Here is a 13,738-nt window from a genome sequence, read left to right as displayed (position 1 = left end):
CGCTCCTCGCCCCGCTCCTCTGCCCGCGCTGAGTAACTCCGGGTGCAGCTCTCCTGTTTGGGTGCGTGCGCCCGCCTCGGGTACCGGGCGCCCCCCGGACGCCCCGCCGCGCTCTGCCCTCTTCCCTCTCGCACCCACTTGGGGAGCCGCTTGCTGGGCGCGCTGAGCTGCGCCAGGTCCCTGCCTCCTGAGCTCTCCGGCTCCAGAGGGGATGGGAAGCAACCCTGGTCTGGCTTTTTCTGTGGGGGGCGGGCGGGGTCACCTGAGTTCCCCGGGACACCTTCCGCGTCCTGCGGGCGGCCGACCGGCGGGAGACTGCCCGGTGTCCGCCGAGCCAGGGAGCGCGAGCGAGTGAACGAGCCAGTCCCCTTGGCCACCTTAGTGCTAATCCGATTGATTCCTCATTTCTTGGGCCCAAACTGGGCACAGCGGTGGAAACCGGAGCGCACAGGGTCTGGGTATTGTCAGATGACTGTCAAGTCCATGTTAGATGCTGGCGTTTCCTTCTCCCCTGTTTGTGTTTCCTTGCCCCCACCCCCTCCTTGTACTGCTGCTCCCACCCTCATCTCCGCATAGCACTTAGTTCTGGGACGTGTGTGAGTACTTTTTTGTTCCTCCTTTTTTTTTTTTTTTTTTTCTTTCTTCAACCGGGAGTGTCAACTCCTGTTAAGACTGAGCCGATTTTTTTTCTTTTCTTTTCTGGAAAACGCATCACTGAAAACAAAACAAAAACCACACACATAACATTATTTTGCAATAATGTCGGTTGGGGGCATGTTGCCTGGAAGAAGGGTTTCTGGCCCGTTGCCATCCTTGATTTGATGACTGATTGATCGCCCGTCATGCTGCTGCCTTTGATCTATTCATTCCCAATAAACATCAATAAATCACTTGGAATAGTGAGGCCAAGCTCTGTGACGTCAGGAGGGCCCTGTCAGTGCAACTTTGGGATTTGGGGCGAATTGCCGAGAGGACCACATATGGACGTGATGTATTTTGATATGAGTAACACTCAGATGTGCAGAGTTCAGATGCTCCCTGAAGGGGAGGGTTAAGTGGGGCTTCCTTTCTTCTGTTTCCTCTTCCTTTCTTTTACTTCTCTTTTGATGTTAGAGGAAAGGGCAGAGAGTAGGGTCAGGGCATTGGCTGGTGCCCATCTTGGATGAAGGCGTTGTACCCATCGTGCCCATAATTTCCATCACGCCAGCCGGCACTGCCAGGGGACCTCACACGTTGGCTGCACTCTGCACTCCAGACCCCTTACACGGGGTCACAGAGAAGGAATGATAATTCTCTCTTCTCCCAGAAATGTACTTGCCTGCCAGTGTCTTCAGAAAATCTCAGAAGAAAACAGGGTTGGTTTGGGGCTTAGGATGCAGGTTTTGTTCTCTGTCCTCTGTGTTGCCCAAATTTAGAAAGTTTGAAAATTCCAGGAGTGATTGTAGGGAGCTTGCCGCCTCCCTAGTTAACCTCCTGGAGCTTGCTTCTTGCCCGTCCCACCTTCTACTTTAAATTCCAGGCTCAAGCAATGAGCTTATCTACCCAAAATAAACTCTGAAACTTTGGAGGAATCCTTCACAAAGTTGAGTAGTAGGAATGTCTTGGGCTTCTTCCAGTCTTTGAAAATTTTTTTTTTCTTTCCTTTTTGGATACACATTTTAAGGTATGTGTGTGCCTCCATCCAATGAACCATATGTGATTACATCTTTACATTTGGTTCAGAACTCTCTCTCTAGTTCATCTCTTCAGTTGCACCCTGCCAATCTGAGACTCATATTTGATAGCTTCCTCCAGAAAAATATCAGAGGAGGAGGGAACCTGCTGTTGGCTTTATTTATTTATTTATTTTTAGGGCAACCTGTTCACTAACCTTTCTGCACTTTTTTTTTTTTTTTTTTTTATTAAAAAAGAAAGCCAGCCAGGAAATCTCAGGTCAGTTAAGAAAAATTCATTATATAAAAAACTTGACTGCAGGACTAATAGGAGATGGAAGAATGGTTTTGCTCTATCAAAATGACCCGTCAAAACGACTTTGTTTCATATTTGATTTAATTGTCTCTCTCCTGACAGGCACATTCATCAATAGCTTAATGGTCAATCAGAAGCTGGCAGCATGAGTGCTTTCTTTCTTTCCCATACTCGGGTTTTGGATTTACTTTATCAGAATGCCTCTGCCTAATGGACATGTGGAGGAGGGGGTGGAGGCTGACTGAAGAGCTGCTTATTTAAGAAGAGTGGAGAAAAAAAAAAAAAAAAAAAAACTCCACATTTAGGCTGGTGATAAGTATGCACAGAGGTGTTTTTGGTTGGTTTGTTTGTTTGGATGGACAAGAAACTTCCCATTTTTTTTCTCCTCTTTTTCAGTTCTCCCAGCTGCAAGTTATAAGGTTCATGCCAGCTTTTGTGGCATACTGGGAGTGATGACAAATTGATTGCTTTGTACTGATAGAGAGAGAGAGAGAGTGGGAAAAAGAAAGATGTCTGCTGATTGGTAACTGGAAATCCAGTCCCCAGCAACCTTGAGAATACTCGAGAATTTTTTTTCCCCTCCAAACTGAAAGGTCCGCTCAGCCATAAAAAAAGAAAAGTTGTTTTGCCAGCTTCATTAGTGTTCACCTAATTAGCTGTAAACCTGATGGATTCCTGACAGCTTTAATGATTGGAGATGACAAGCTCGACGCAGTGTCATCCAGCAGAATTAGGTTTGCAGCTAGTTTGATGTAATCAAGTTGATATTACACAGTCCTGGCTGCCTTTAGTTGTGCATTAACTCAATTTTCTGCTGCAGGTGACAAATGGGCTTTGGTACCTGGATAATCATGTCATAGGAATTAGGGCCCTTTTAATGGTCTGGGGTAGAATAACAACCACAAAAGGCCAAGAGCTGGGTAGGGCGAACAGATGTGGCACACAGGTACACACAGTCTTCATATCTAGGCCAATGTATCATTGCTTTCCCGAAGGCCGAAGGAGGCTCCAAGAATCCCTGAAAATACATATTTCTGTACTTTAGGATTTTTTGGTGTTTTGATAGAAACTATGCATGGCTTAGTGTCTTTTCTCAAAGAGAAAGAGAGGTTTCTTTACCTGCCAAAGAGAAACCTGGGCGGGAGTTTGCTTCCTTGAGACCTGTAATTTCCAGGGGCTGTGCGTTTGTGCTGGACAGATGTTGCTGCCTTTAGAAGCTCAGAGGAGTGGGGTTAGGGAAGGACAGTGTCCTTCAGGCAAAATGACCATTATCCCTTGCTTAAAGCATGACTTTCTCCTCTTCAGAGTGGTTTTTCAAAAACATTTCTGAAAATGCCAGAAAAATTTTAGTGTAATACTTAATAGCAGATATTTTACTTAGGTATATTAATTTTCTGGAGGCAAATGTGAAATCGTAAAAGACCATTTCTTATGCTTCCAAAAAGAAAATAAAAAAGAAACCATCGCACCACAACTTGCCAGCGAGCTGTGTTCCTTGAAAGGGGGTAATGTTCTATGGAGTTCTTAGGTGGTAAAAACAAGGCGAGGGTACATCTTCAAGCATCCTGACTTTTGTGAAAGTGACTTGGACCCCCTAGGGTCTGCTGGCGTCACAGAACACTGTGGATCCCCCTGGAACAGGCAGAAGGGGGTTTCATGTTGCCAGTAGACATGGGCATGCCTAAGAGGTGGCCCACCTGGTGATGTCCAGATGACACCTTCCTAAGTCTGGTCCACACATCGGGCAGCTCCGGGGAGGAGCTTTTCCCTTCTCTCTCGGAAGCACATGGAGCATTCAGAAGGGCATTTCGGCCTTAGCTTTGGGAATTTATTTCCTCTCAGACCTGCCATGTATTTCTCCTTGGACAGGTATTCTACTCTGTAGCAAGGTGGCAGAGGGACTGATTTTGACCGTTCTATGATTTTTCTTCCCCCATTTCCTACGAAATGAGAGCAACAATGCAAATTCTAAAAAGGAAAACCAAGAAGACGAAGGAGAAAAACAAAGGAGGTGGGAGGCAAGGCTATTCCCCTGGACGTCCACTTGGGGAAGAGAACCTTCCAGAATCAGCTGCAGTGTCCCCATTATCTTGACAGCTGTCAGTTAGGGCTTCAGTGCTCTCCAGGGCCACACTTGATTGTGAGCTGTTGATGTTGTCATTTTGTTCTCAGTTTTGCCTTGAGCACGCTCATAAACAGGAGCCAGATAGTCAATAACTGATGCCTCAGCAGCGATTCCCTAAATTGCCTCACACGTCTGCCTTTTCCCCTCTTTTTGCTAAAGATTGTTTTGTCGAGTGATTAGAATGAAAGGTGACTGCTCAGGGCCGTGGGAAATGCCGTGAAACCCAGGTGAGTTGAGAGAATTAAAACCATTCCTTTACCCCCCGCCCTCCACTCCTGGGATTTCTGGAAAGAGAAAGGATCTACCTTCTTGAGGGCAGAGTGCCTGGACCTCTTGTGGTGCTTTCTCTTTCACACGTGTCCTGCCAGAGTCAGGCTGGGGCTAGGGCTGCGGCAGGCAGGCGGGCAGGGAGGCAGAGAGGAAAGGAGTCGGAAGTGCCCGGTCCTGGTGCACACAGCCATGTTTAATCCAAGAGTGGCAGCAGTTCACAGTTATTCCAAGTGCAGTTTGTAAGGCTTTCCTCCTGCCCCATTTTCATCCCTGCTTGTCACTGGGCAGAGGGTAAAAATAGCTTTGGTCGTGTCGTAAAAAAATTAATAAAAATGAAATAAAGTAGGGTGTGTGTGTCTACCCTTCTGTGTTAGTGTCCAGCCCAGGTAGGTAGATGGGTCTTTCAAATCAGCTGCTTTGTCACAGCCCTGTAGCACTACCCTCAAAACCCATGGAGGGGAAAAGGACAGAAGGGAACAGTGGTATCCCGTATCCCAAACCCTTGCAGGTGTTCACTCTGTGTGTGTGTCTGTGTGTCTGTGTTTTAGTTATGCTCTAAATTGTGGTTTCTCTGTCTGAAGTTACAAATGAAAGGTGAATACAATATATTGTATTTAGTAACAATGATATGGACTGGTACATCCAGACAGATAATGTGCAGTTGTAATTAGACTCAATAGACAGGCAGTCATTTTTAAATTCTTTGACACGTGCATAAAATAGTCATATAATAAGATAAGATGACAATTTTATGTTAGGTTGATAAAGTGTCCCGATACATGCATTTAAATGTCTGTAAGCCTTTTTAAAAAAATCCAGACAGATTAATTCCAGTTTCCAGTATTTGCAGTTAGTCATTAAATTTTTAAATCCCACTAAACAATGGCTATCAATATTTTTCCCGTTTCTGGATTTTCTTTAAAAAAAAAAAAAAAAAGACTCTGAATTGTAAGGACTGGAGACGTAGACTTGGTAGCTTTTCTTAATTTTTCACCATTTATAGAAATTTACGTTTAGACATGGACTTAAAAATTCAGGTCACTGTTTGTGACCAGAATAACGCTATGCATTTTTGGAAGTTTAAAAAAAAAAAAAAAGACAGTAATAGAACATAATCTTCTTATGACCACTTGCCTGAACAACTGTCATACTCTAGGTTTAGGAATCTTTATTAGAAAGATTACATAGTGTCCTTGACCAAATATTGAATATTTTATAAGCCCCATTTAAAAAAGAAGACATTTCTAGCACATGCACTTAGTTTGATCAGCATTTCGATTCTTGGGTTTAATTACTTTCAATTCTGTAAATTATTTTAGCATTTCAACAAGAATAGTCCAAGAGATACAGTCAGGGGGGCGGGGGCGAGTGGTTCACTGAAGGTCACGTTACCTGGACATTTTAACCATCTCCTTACCTTATTTTCTCAGATATGCAAAGGTGTGGCTCTTGAAGAATAATTTAAATTTGTTTGGGCTTAATGATAAATTATTAATTCATACTGTCAGGACACATGTTATTAATTATGACTGTGTTTTCTTCATCCAGAACAGCTGTTGGGGAAACAGGGTAGGTTCAGATTGTTGTCAGGAGGGAGAGCACAGGGAACTTACCAACTCCTTGTCTTCATGTTCCTGTTCACCTGGCTAAGGGAATAAAGGAATGTAAAGGGTAGAGTATAGGGGAGAGAGACACTGTTAGTTCTAGATCAAGAGGGGCACTGGCAGATGCTAACTTATGTACATTTTTAAAAATGCAAGCCTAACTCTCAATGCACTGTGAATCCAGGTATGATCCGAAGGCAAACCCTCCCTGCATTATTCCAAGGCCAGTTTTGGATTGGCTGCCCTCTTCCTTCCACCAGTTTCTCTTGTTTTTCTTCTTTTTCCTCTGTGGTAGGCCAGAGGTCATGCTTACAAGTTTATAGCAGTAGAAGACACAATATTCAGAATATATGTTTGTTCCCCAAAGTGGAACCCATCCTTAATGGAGAGCAAAGGGCTGTTTGGTAATATACGTGAAATGACTCCAATTCATTTACTTTTGATTTTCCATTCCCATCATTAAATCTAGTCCTATGTATTCAGTTTCCTCTGAGTTCTTTGAGAAATGCATGTTGCATAAAATAGGCAATTTTTAATGAACAATTTAATGTAAATGGGTTTTGAATTTAAATTAATATTAATGAAGCCTTGAGTGAATTTATTTTGCATACGTAAAGACTTGTAAGTCTTTCACCCATGTGCTTTCTCCTTTATGTAGTAACATTGGTTGGGTGGATTAACCAGCACTTTTCAAAGATTTACACTTAAAAAATTAAATTGATTTTATATGTCCACTATCACCAACGTACTATTAAGCAAAAAGCGTGAGCTCAATTTTAAGAGAATACAGCTTTTTCCCTGTTTAACCTGTCAGTTTCCATTGCTCTGAAAGCTGCCGTTGGTGTGGCATTGCTGCTGGAGAAAATACACCCCAACAATAGTTACTACAATCAAGATGTTTTCTTTCTTTGGCTTACCTCTAATGCATTATGTATCCTGGAATGATGGGAAGTTCTGTAATTAATTCTGTTAGATGTAATTGCTATAATCACTTTGATGTTACACATAATAAAGGTAATATGGTAAGCACATAAAAAATATAAACACCTTATTGTAATACTCCTGCTAAAATGCCTTCTCATCAAGTCTGGTTTATAGACAAGTGTTCCTGACTATTTTTGGTCATAGGTGACAGTTTATTCGAGCTGTGTTCATTGATATTCTAAAGGAGAAGCATTTATTGGAAAAGATGGGCCTTGGTTTGGAGGGATCTCCAGGCTGGTTGCCTAGGAATCTTCATACCGGTTTTCTTAAAGATGTGGCTAATTATGAAAAGGTGACCATTGTCTTCTGAGTAGACCAGAGAGGTAAACACTTCAGAAGTAGCCGTGGAACCAGGGAAGAATGTGGCTTAGGAGTGAGTGAGGAGCTAAGAGAATGCTAGCAGAGGATTCAGATCAAAGGAGCTGTTCTGTAGGGTTTCTTATGGTGTGGGATTGTGGGAAGTGCTGTGTGTGTGTGTGTGTGTGTGTGTGTGTGTGTGTGTGTGTGAGAGAGAGAGAGAGAGCGCGAGCGAGAGAGCGAGCGAGCATGCTAGCAGGTAAGCAGAGAAGGCCACCTTTCTATAACAGTGCAATAAGGGAAATAAAATGCAGAATATCTACTTTATTATTTTCCTACACCTTTCATGGGGGGGAGCTACAGATGGTGCCTCACTGTTGCATGCCATGTCCGGGGGTGGCTGATGTTGCCTGTTGGACTGAAACCTGAATGGTATTTGAGACGTACTTCCATGCCATCAGGCCTCTGTTCATCTACCCTGGATCCAGACCACCACAGGACATCAGGGAAGTTTGCCTGAGACCCCAAGTGTGCAATACTTGTGGGATGTTTCCGAAACACATGTACATTATGTACATTACTCTTTGCTGATGCATCTTGGTGGGGCAGGTAACTTGTCATTTAATTTTAACTTCCTGGGGATCCTAGAGTCAAACTGGTGTGTGGATCTCCTGGACACCCATAATGAGCTGCACCTTGTCCCAAGTGTGTTACAGAGGTCTGGAGGCCTCGGGATTCAGGGTCAGCTTGGCAGTTTCCATGTGCCTTCCCCCATCTATATTGTATTTTTCAGTAAGGGATTGCACACAGGACTCAAATAACAGAGGGTGCATGTGTGAGAAGGGGATGCTGCAGTCTCTTTGGAGGAAGAAAAAGGTGTGTTACAGCGGTTGAGAGATGGAAGGTGAACACAGTGGTTGCCTGGCCTATATCCAGAGCCTGTGAAGGCGAGTCTTGCTGCCAGCTTTAGCCGGCTGGGTGCAGACTGGCTGGGGAAACCGGGGCCTACCTCCTGGGTCTTGGCCCTGCAGCCTCCTGCCTGCCAGGTAAGCAGGGGCTGGAGGAGAGGGTCCTGGGCTCTGGGCCCTGGGCCCGGGCTGCAGACTTGCAGCCCCCAGTCCTCCCGGCAGTGACTCCCAGGCTGGTTTTGATGGTGAGGATGATAAAAGGTCTGAGAACTCCATAGGCCCCAGTAATCAGGGCCCGCACTGACATCCTTCTCAAGTTTGACAGCTTCTTCCTTTTCTCTCCTCACCGCCAAGGCTTTCTCAACTGAATTTCCCCGCCCTCCCTCTCCCCTCCTCCCTGCCCGCCGCCCACCCCTTCCCTCCCTTTCCCCTTTTCTGTGTGCGTCTCTCTTGTTTCATGTTCTTGATCAGTTTCAGATGCTGGGAATTATTTTTTTTCAGGCGGGAGGGGGAGTGTTGCTTTAGGTTTGTGGGTTGGGCAGGTGTGAGAGGAAGTCTGTGGTTTTTTTTTTTTTTTTTTTGTACTGTAGGCCTGTTGCTAATTAATGTTCCTCCATAAGATTCTGTCGGAGTTGAGTAATGTTTTTGATCTTTATGCCTGATAACTGCATACTTAATGAGATTTCAAAGCTGTGAGTGCAGCTCCCTACAATTATTGACAGATGCCTTTTCTTTGCCATTGGGTTCAGCTTCATAAATCCTCTCGCCATAATGAGGTTCAGCAGTGCCACCCTGGCAGTGAGCTAATGAAAGGGGGAGGGCGAGGCGGCTCATGGCTGTCTGACACATTTTTTTCCTTTAAAATTTACTATGCAGATGTCAAGCTGCGGGACGATTACTTCAAACATGCTAATTTTTATCTTGCTTTTGTGTCAGCCCTTTGCCATTAAAAAATAAATAAATAAAAGGGCTAACCTAACTCCACTTAATTTCTTTTCTTTCTTTCTTTTTTTTTTTTAAGTCACATTTTTTTAATAACCCACGGTGTTGCGACAGCTAGGGACTTCGACACGTGCGTGGCCTTTTGCAGGTATCCAGCAACAGAACGCCTATTTTCTTTCTTTTTTTCCTTTTTTTTTTTTTTTTTTTGCTTTTTGCCATGGGAAGGGCAGCGGGAGGATGGAGTACGATTTCCCAGGCCTCCCATCACCCTGCCCTAAGTATGCACTTGAAACGTCGGAGAATTCATTTCAGAGTTCTGAAACTAAATCCTGGTGGAGAAGAGCCTGCACCATGCCAAACAGTCGATTTCCTTTTCAGCAGAGTCATACATCACTGACCCACCCTTCCCTCCTGACAGAATGACATATGTCATTTATCATATGGGCCCCAGCCAGACTTGAGGGAGGGGAGGAAAGCCCAGGTCCATGTGAGGCTGTCTCCTCCTCCTCTTGGTAGTGTACCCTGTGGCTTGCAGGAGGGAGCTCTGCTGATTTGGCGAGAGGGAAAGGGAGGAAAGAGGCTGGGCAGGGGAGAGGGGGTAGAGCCTGCTTCTGGATGGCTGGGTGTGTGGCGTGGCGGGCGCGAGATTGGCAGAGGTACGGGAGAGGTTACGTTCGTTCATATTATCTGCTAAACCACACTGTTCAGCCTTTGACGCTCTTCTGACTTCTTTTTCCCCTTTCTCGTTCCTTTTCTCTTTTCCCTGCCTTGTTTCCCCTATTAGTCAAGGGGAGAGAAAAAAAAAAAAAGAAAGAAAGAAAAGGGTTGACAGGTATCATTCAAGCCACCCTGGCTTGCAAAGAGTGGTATAAATGAATCTCGGGGCTCCTGACTTCACATGATTCAAACGTGCGTTATTGAAGATGGATGTTCCTTAAAAAAAGATTGATGGTGGATGCCGGGCTTCGGGTACCATTTATCATTTTGAATATTATTTAGACTTGCCGTGTAAACCTGTAACTTGAGAGTCGGACAAGCTGGGACAGGGTGGGGGCCTGTGTGTGTGTTTCTATCGATTGGCCTTGCCTTCTCATTGCAGCTGACCAGACACAAACCCTCCCGTGTGCAATAGAGAAGACTCCCCCACTGAAAAAAGAAAGAAAGAAAAAAAGAAGGAAGGAAGGAGGGAGGGAGGAAGGAAGGAAGGAAAGAAGGAAGGAAGGAAGGACGGAAGGAAGGAAGGAAGGAGAAAAGGTGGAGGGAGGCAGGCTTTAATTTTGAATAATTTCCAAGGACACAGAGAAAAATGAAGTATCTGTGATTTACACTAAAGCTCACAGGCAAGTTTCTCTCTCCTTCTTTCTCTTTCTTCCCCCACAGAAGCAGTCACGTACAAAACATTAAAATATAAACAGAGCTGCAGTTGCTGAAGCCAGAGCCCTTGTCTGATTTTTTTAAAACTCCATGTCATGCTAAAAAAAAAAAAAGAAAAGAAAAAAAAAGAAAAGAAAAGAAAAAAAACACTGTATCTGAAAAGCTTAGCACAATATAACTATTAAAAAATCTTTTGGTTGGCTTGGTTAGTAGTGTGAGAATGAAGTAAAACGTAAAGACTTCCACGTCTCAGGAATATTTCAGATAAAAAATAATCGTTTGCGGCTCCCTGCCCGGGCTCCCAGCAGCCTCTTCCCCTTTGTGCCTGAGCTCTGTCCCCTCCGCAGGGCCCCAGCAGACCCCCACCAGTCCTGATGTGGACAGCTGTTTCCAGGCCCTGCCAGTTAATCGCTTCTGGGTTTGCACCCTTGAGCTGTGTGCACCAGGACACCCCCACCTACTGGAAGTACTCAGGGACGCAGCCTGATTCACTGACACAGCCCCCAGCTGCCTGAGGATTCCTTGAAGCTCTGGCCTTTCCACCTATTCTGCCGCAAGAGGCCTTGACGCCTGCTTCCCTGGTGGAAAAAGGAAAAGAGAAACTCACCAGGCCTTCCTGCTGGGTCTCCACCACTGGAAGAGCCCCGATAGTGCAAATTTAATTGGCAGGGATTCTATTAAATATGTGACTTTATTTGGGGTTGCTAATGAAATCAAAGGCTTGTTGTATGACTTACAGTGTGGACATTCATTTTTAAGGATGATGGGATAGAAAGACCAGAAGAGTTTTTCTACCTAAAGAATTGAGAATCTAGAATTTGTGGAAGGGCTGAACGTGCCCATCTTGCCGCTTCTGGGACAAACTTTTCCCTGACATGTAAAATGCCTGCAACTGCCATTAACAGGAAAGAAATGGAAGTGGTACTGATTCACTCATCAGCTCCAGGCAACGTGTGTGTGTGTGTGTGTGTGTGTGTGTGTGTGTGTGTTTATTTTGAAATAACTTTATTCGCAGCTTAACACTTTGCACTGCACACAGCATGACTTAGAATTTACTTTTGGTGTTGTCCAGCTGCTGCCAAAAATTGGGTAGAATCAGATTTGTATTCTTTGTTGGTGCCTGGAATAGTTGCCAAAGGTACAAGGGTGATGTTGTTCCTTGCTGAGACTTCGTGGAAGAGGGCAAAACTTTGATCATCTGCCCTTGCACTTGGGCAGTGTTGGAGGTAATTGGAGTACAAGTGCCAATTTGCGGGAACAATTGTAAACACCTTTGATACCAATGCCATCATCCCATTTTTACTGATTAGAAAAACTTTGCTATTAATAGGTGCAAAGTCCATTTCAGGTATAATTGGTAAGGAACTGAGTGCACTCATGGGAAGAAACCTTGTTTTGTTTTTTGCTCGCTTTTCTTCTTATCCCCTTTTCTCAGTTTTATGGCTGGAGACATGATTTATTGCAGCCATCCATCTTGGGGGCTCATCCATCACACCCGGGTTGCTAGGAGATTGTGGCAGCAGCTGTTTGCTCTGAATCAGACAGAAAAGTTGTCAATCATCAAAGGCAGGTGAATAGCATTAGAAACACGCTATTGTCAGACGGAATAATTAATCAAAGAGAGAAAAGATAATTAAAAAGATATGACCCTTGCAAGTACTTGCTCTGGGTTGCCTGTAAAAAAAAAAAAAAAAAAAAAAAAAAAAAAAAAAAAGAAAGAAAGAAAAAAAAGAAAAAAGAAAGGAAGAAAGAAAGAAAAACTGCTTGGTCTTTTCTAGACACTTAAGCAGCTGAGGGCTGATAAAATATGCACTCTGCAGTGCATAGTTTTTAATTAATTGAAAAAGGTTCAACATTCAAAGACGATGCTGGAGAGAAGTCCGATTATGAACAGAAGTAATATTTATTGTTTGCTTGAAGGGCTTGACACAGAGTTCTAACTTTTTGTTAAAAATCTCTGGCTTCCCTGGCTGGCGAGGAGGCGCAGGCTGGGGTCTTCAGGTATCCGCTGGCGCCCCATGTCTGTTCTCCACTTCCCGGCCCGCAGTCTTGGCTCTTCCAGAGAGTCTCAGACCCCGAAGAACTGGAGTGGGACCCTGCCGACCAGGATCCGATGTCCTTCTACAGTTCTGGTGGGTCTGAACCTTCATTCCTTAGATAACCAGGTTTTTTAAAAGATGAAGATGGGAAGCTTGAAAGACATGCCATGAGGTCCACCATCAAGATGCCCAGAGTAAGCTATGCATCTCCTCTGGCCTCTCGCCTAACTGGAACACGCTCTAGGTCCTCAGGACCTAGAGAATCCATCCATCCTACTTCAGATCCATCTCCGTGTGGTCCCACAAAGTGTACTGCAGAGTCCCAGCCAGAGAGCGATAATCTGGCATCACATTCTGAAAAGGCCCCCAGTCATGGTTTAAACACCATTCTGGGTGCCCCTTTCAGCCTCAAAAAAAAAAAAAAAAAAAAAGTCATAGTTTAGGAAGTTCGTTCTTGCTTTTTCTGAAGCTAAAATATTCTGCAGGAATTGGAAAATGTATTAAAAACTAGATAGAAAGTGGCATATCTGGAGTTGCTTTTCAGTGAAATATGCTGCAAACCCTGAAACAGATCTACTCTTTTATTTTTGGATACTATGCTTGATTTTCACACCATTCTCTTCCCAAAGAATAGCAGGACTTCTAAAATTAGCAGGAGGAAAAAAGGCTTGAATATTAGAATTCATGAAAAGGAAGAAAGCAACACGTTTTTGAGCTGGGACACTGTTTTCAGGGCATGCCAGATCAGTGCACTAGGGACCCTGTCCCTGACTCCCTGCATGTCACAGCACCGGGGATTCTTTGCCAAGAGTCCCAGAGGAATCTCCGGTGGCCGCACCTCATGGTGTGATGTCCACCTTCTGTAATGAATGCACTTGGAGCCCATGGGGGTGACACAGCTCTGGCCTGAGAAATAGAGAAAGAGAGACCCAGATGAGCAAAAGCACCTGCCAGGCCTGCTGGCACCCTCGCAGAGGGTCTCACCTGTTCAGGAGGCTGGGGGAAGTGTTCCTTATCAGAACTTGGCCTTTAGGGAAATGAGTGGCTTCGACTTCAGGTGACAATTTGGGTTCTTGAGCCGGAATCTCCTTGGTGGCCGTCTAAGCTCACAAGTCAGACTGGGAGACAACCAGTCTCTTGAGTTTTCTGATCACATAGCAGTTGTCCTTAAGATCAGTATTTTCCAGGGCAGTCAATACCTGTTCTAGACCAACAATGGAGTGTGCT

The 13,738-nt window shown here is 44.6% G+C and overlaps 1 protein-coding gene across 1 annotated transcript in view; it reads left to right on the top strand.

Annotated features, from left to right (window-relative positions):
- Positions 1-13,738, top strand: part of TSHZ3 (teashirt zinc finger homeobox 3) — a 75,654-nt gene that overhangs the window by 700 nt on the left and 61,216 nt on the right. The gene's annotated exons all lie outside the window — the stretch shown is intronic.

Source organism: Macaca mulatta, chromosome 19, assembly GCF_049350105.2.
Source record: "Macaca mulatta isolate MMU2019108-1 chromosome 19, T2T-MMU8v2.0, whole genome shotgun sequence".
NCBI lineage: Eukaryota > Metazoa > Chordata > Mammalia > Primates > Cercopithecidae > Macaca > Macaca mulatta.
The sequence above is the reverse complement of the archived record's forward strand: the minus strand, read 5'-3'. Positions and strand labels throughout refer to the sequence as shown.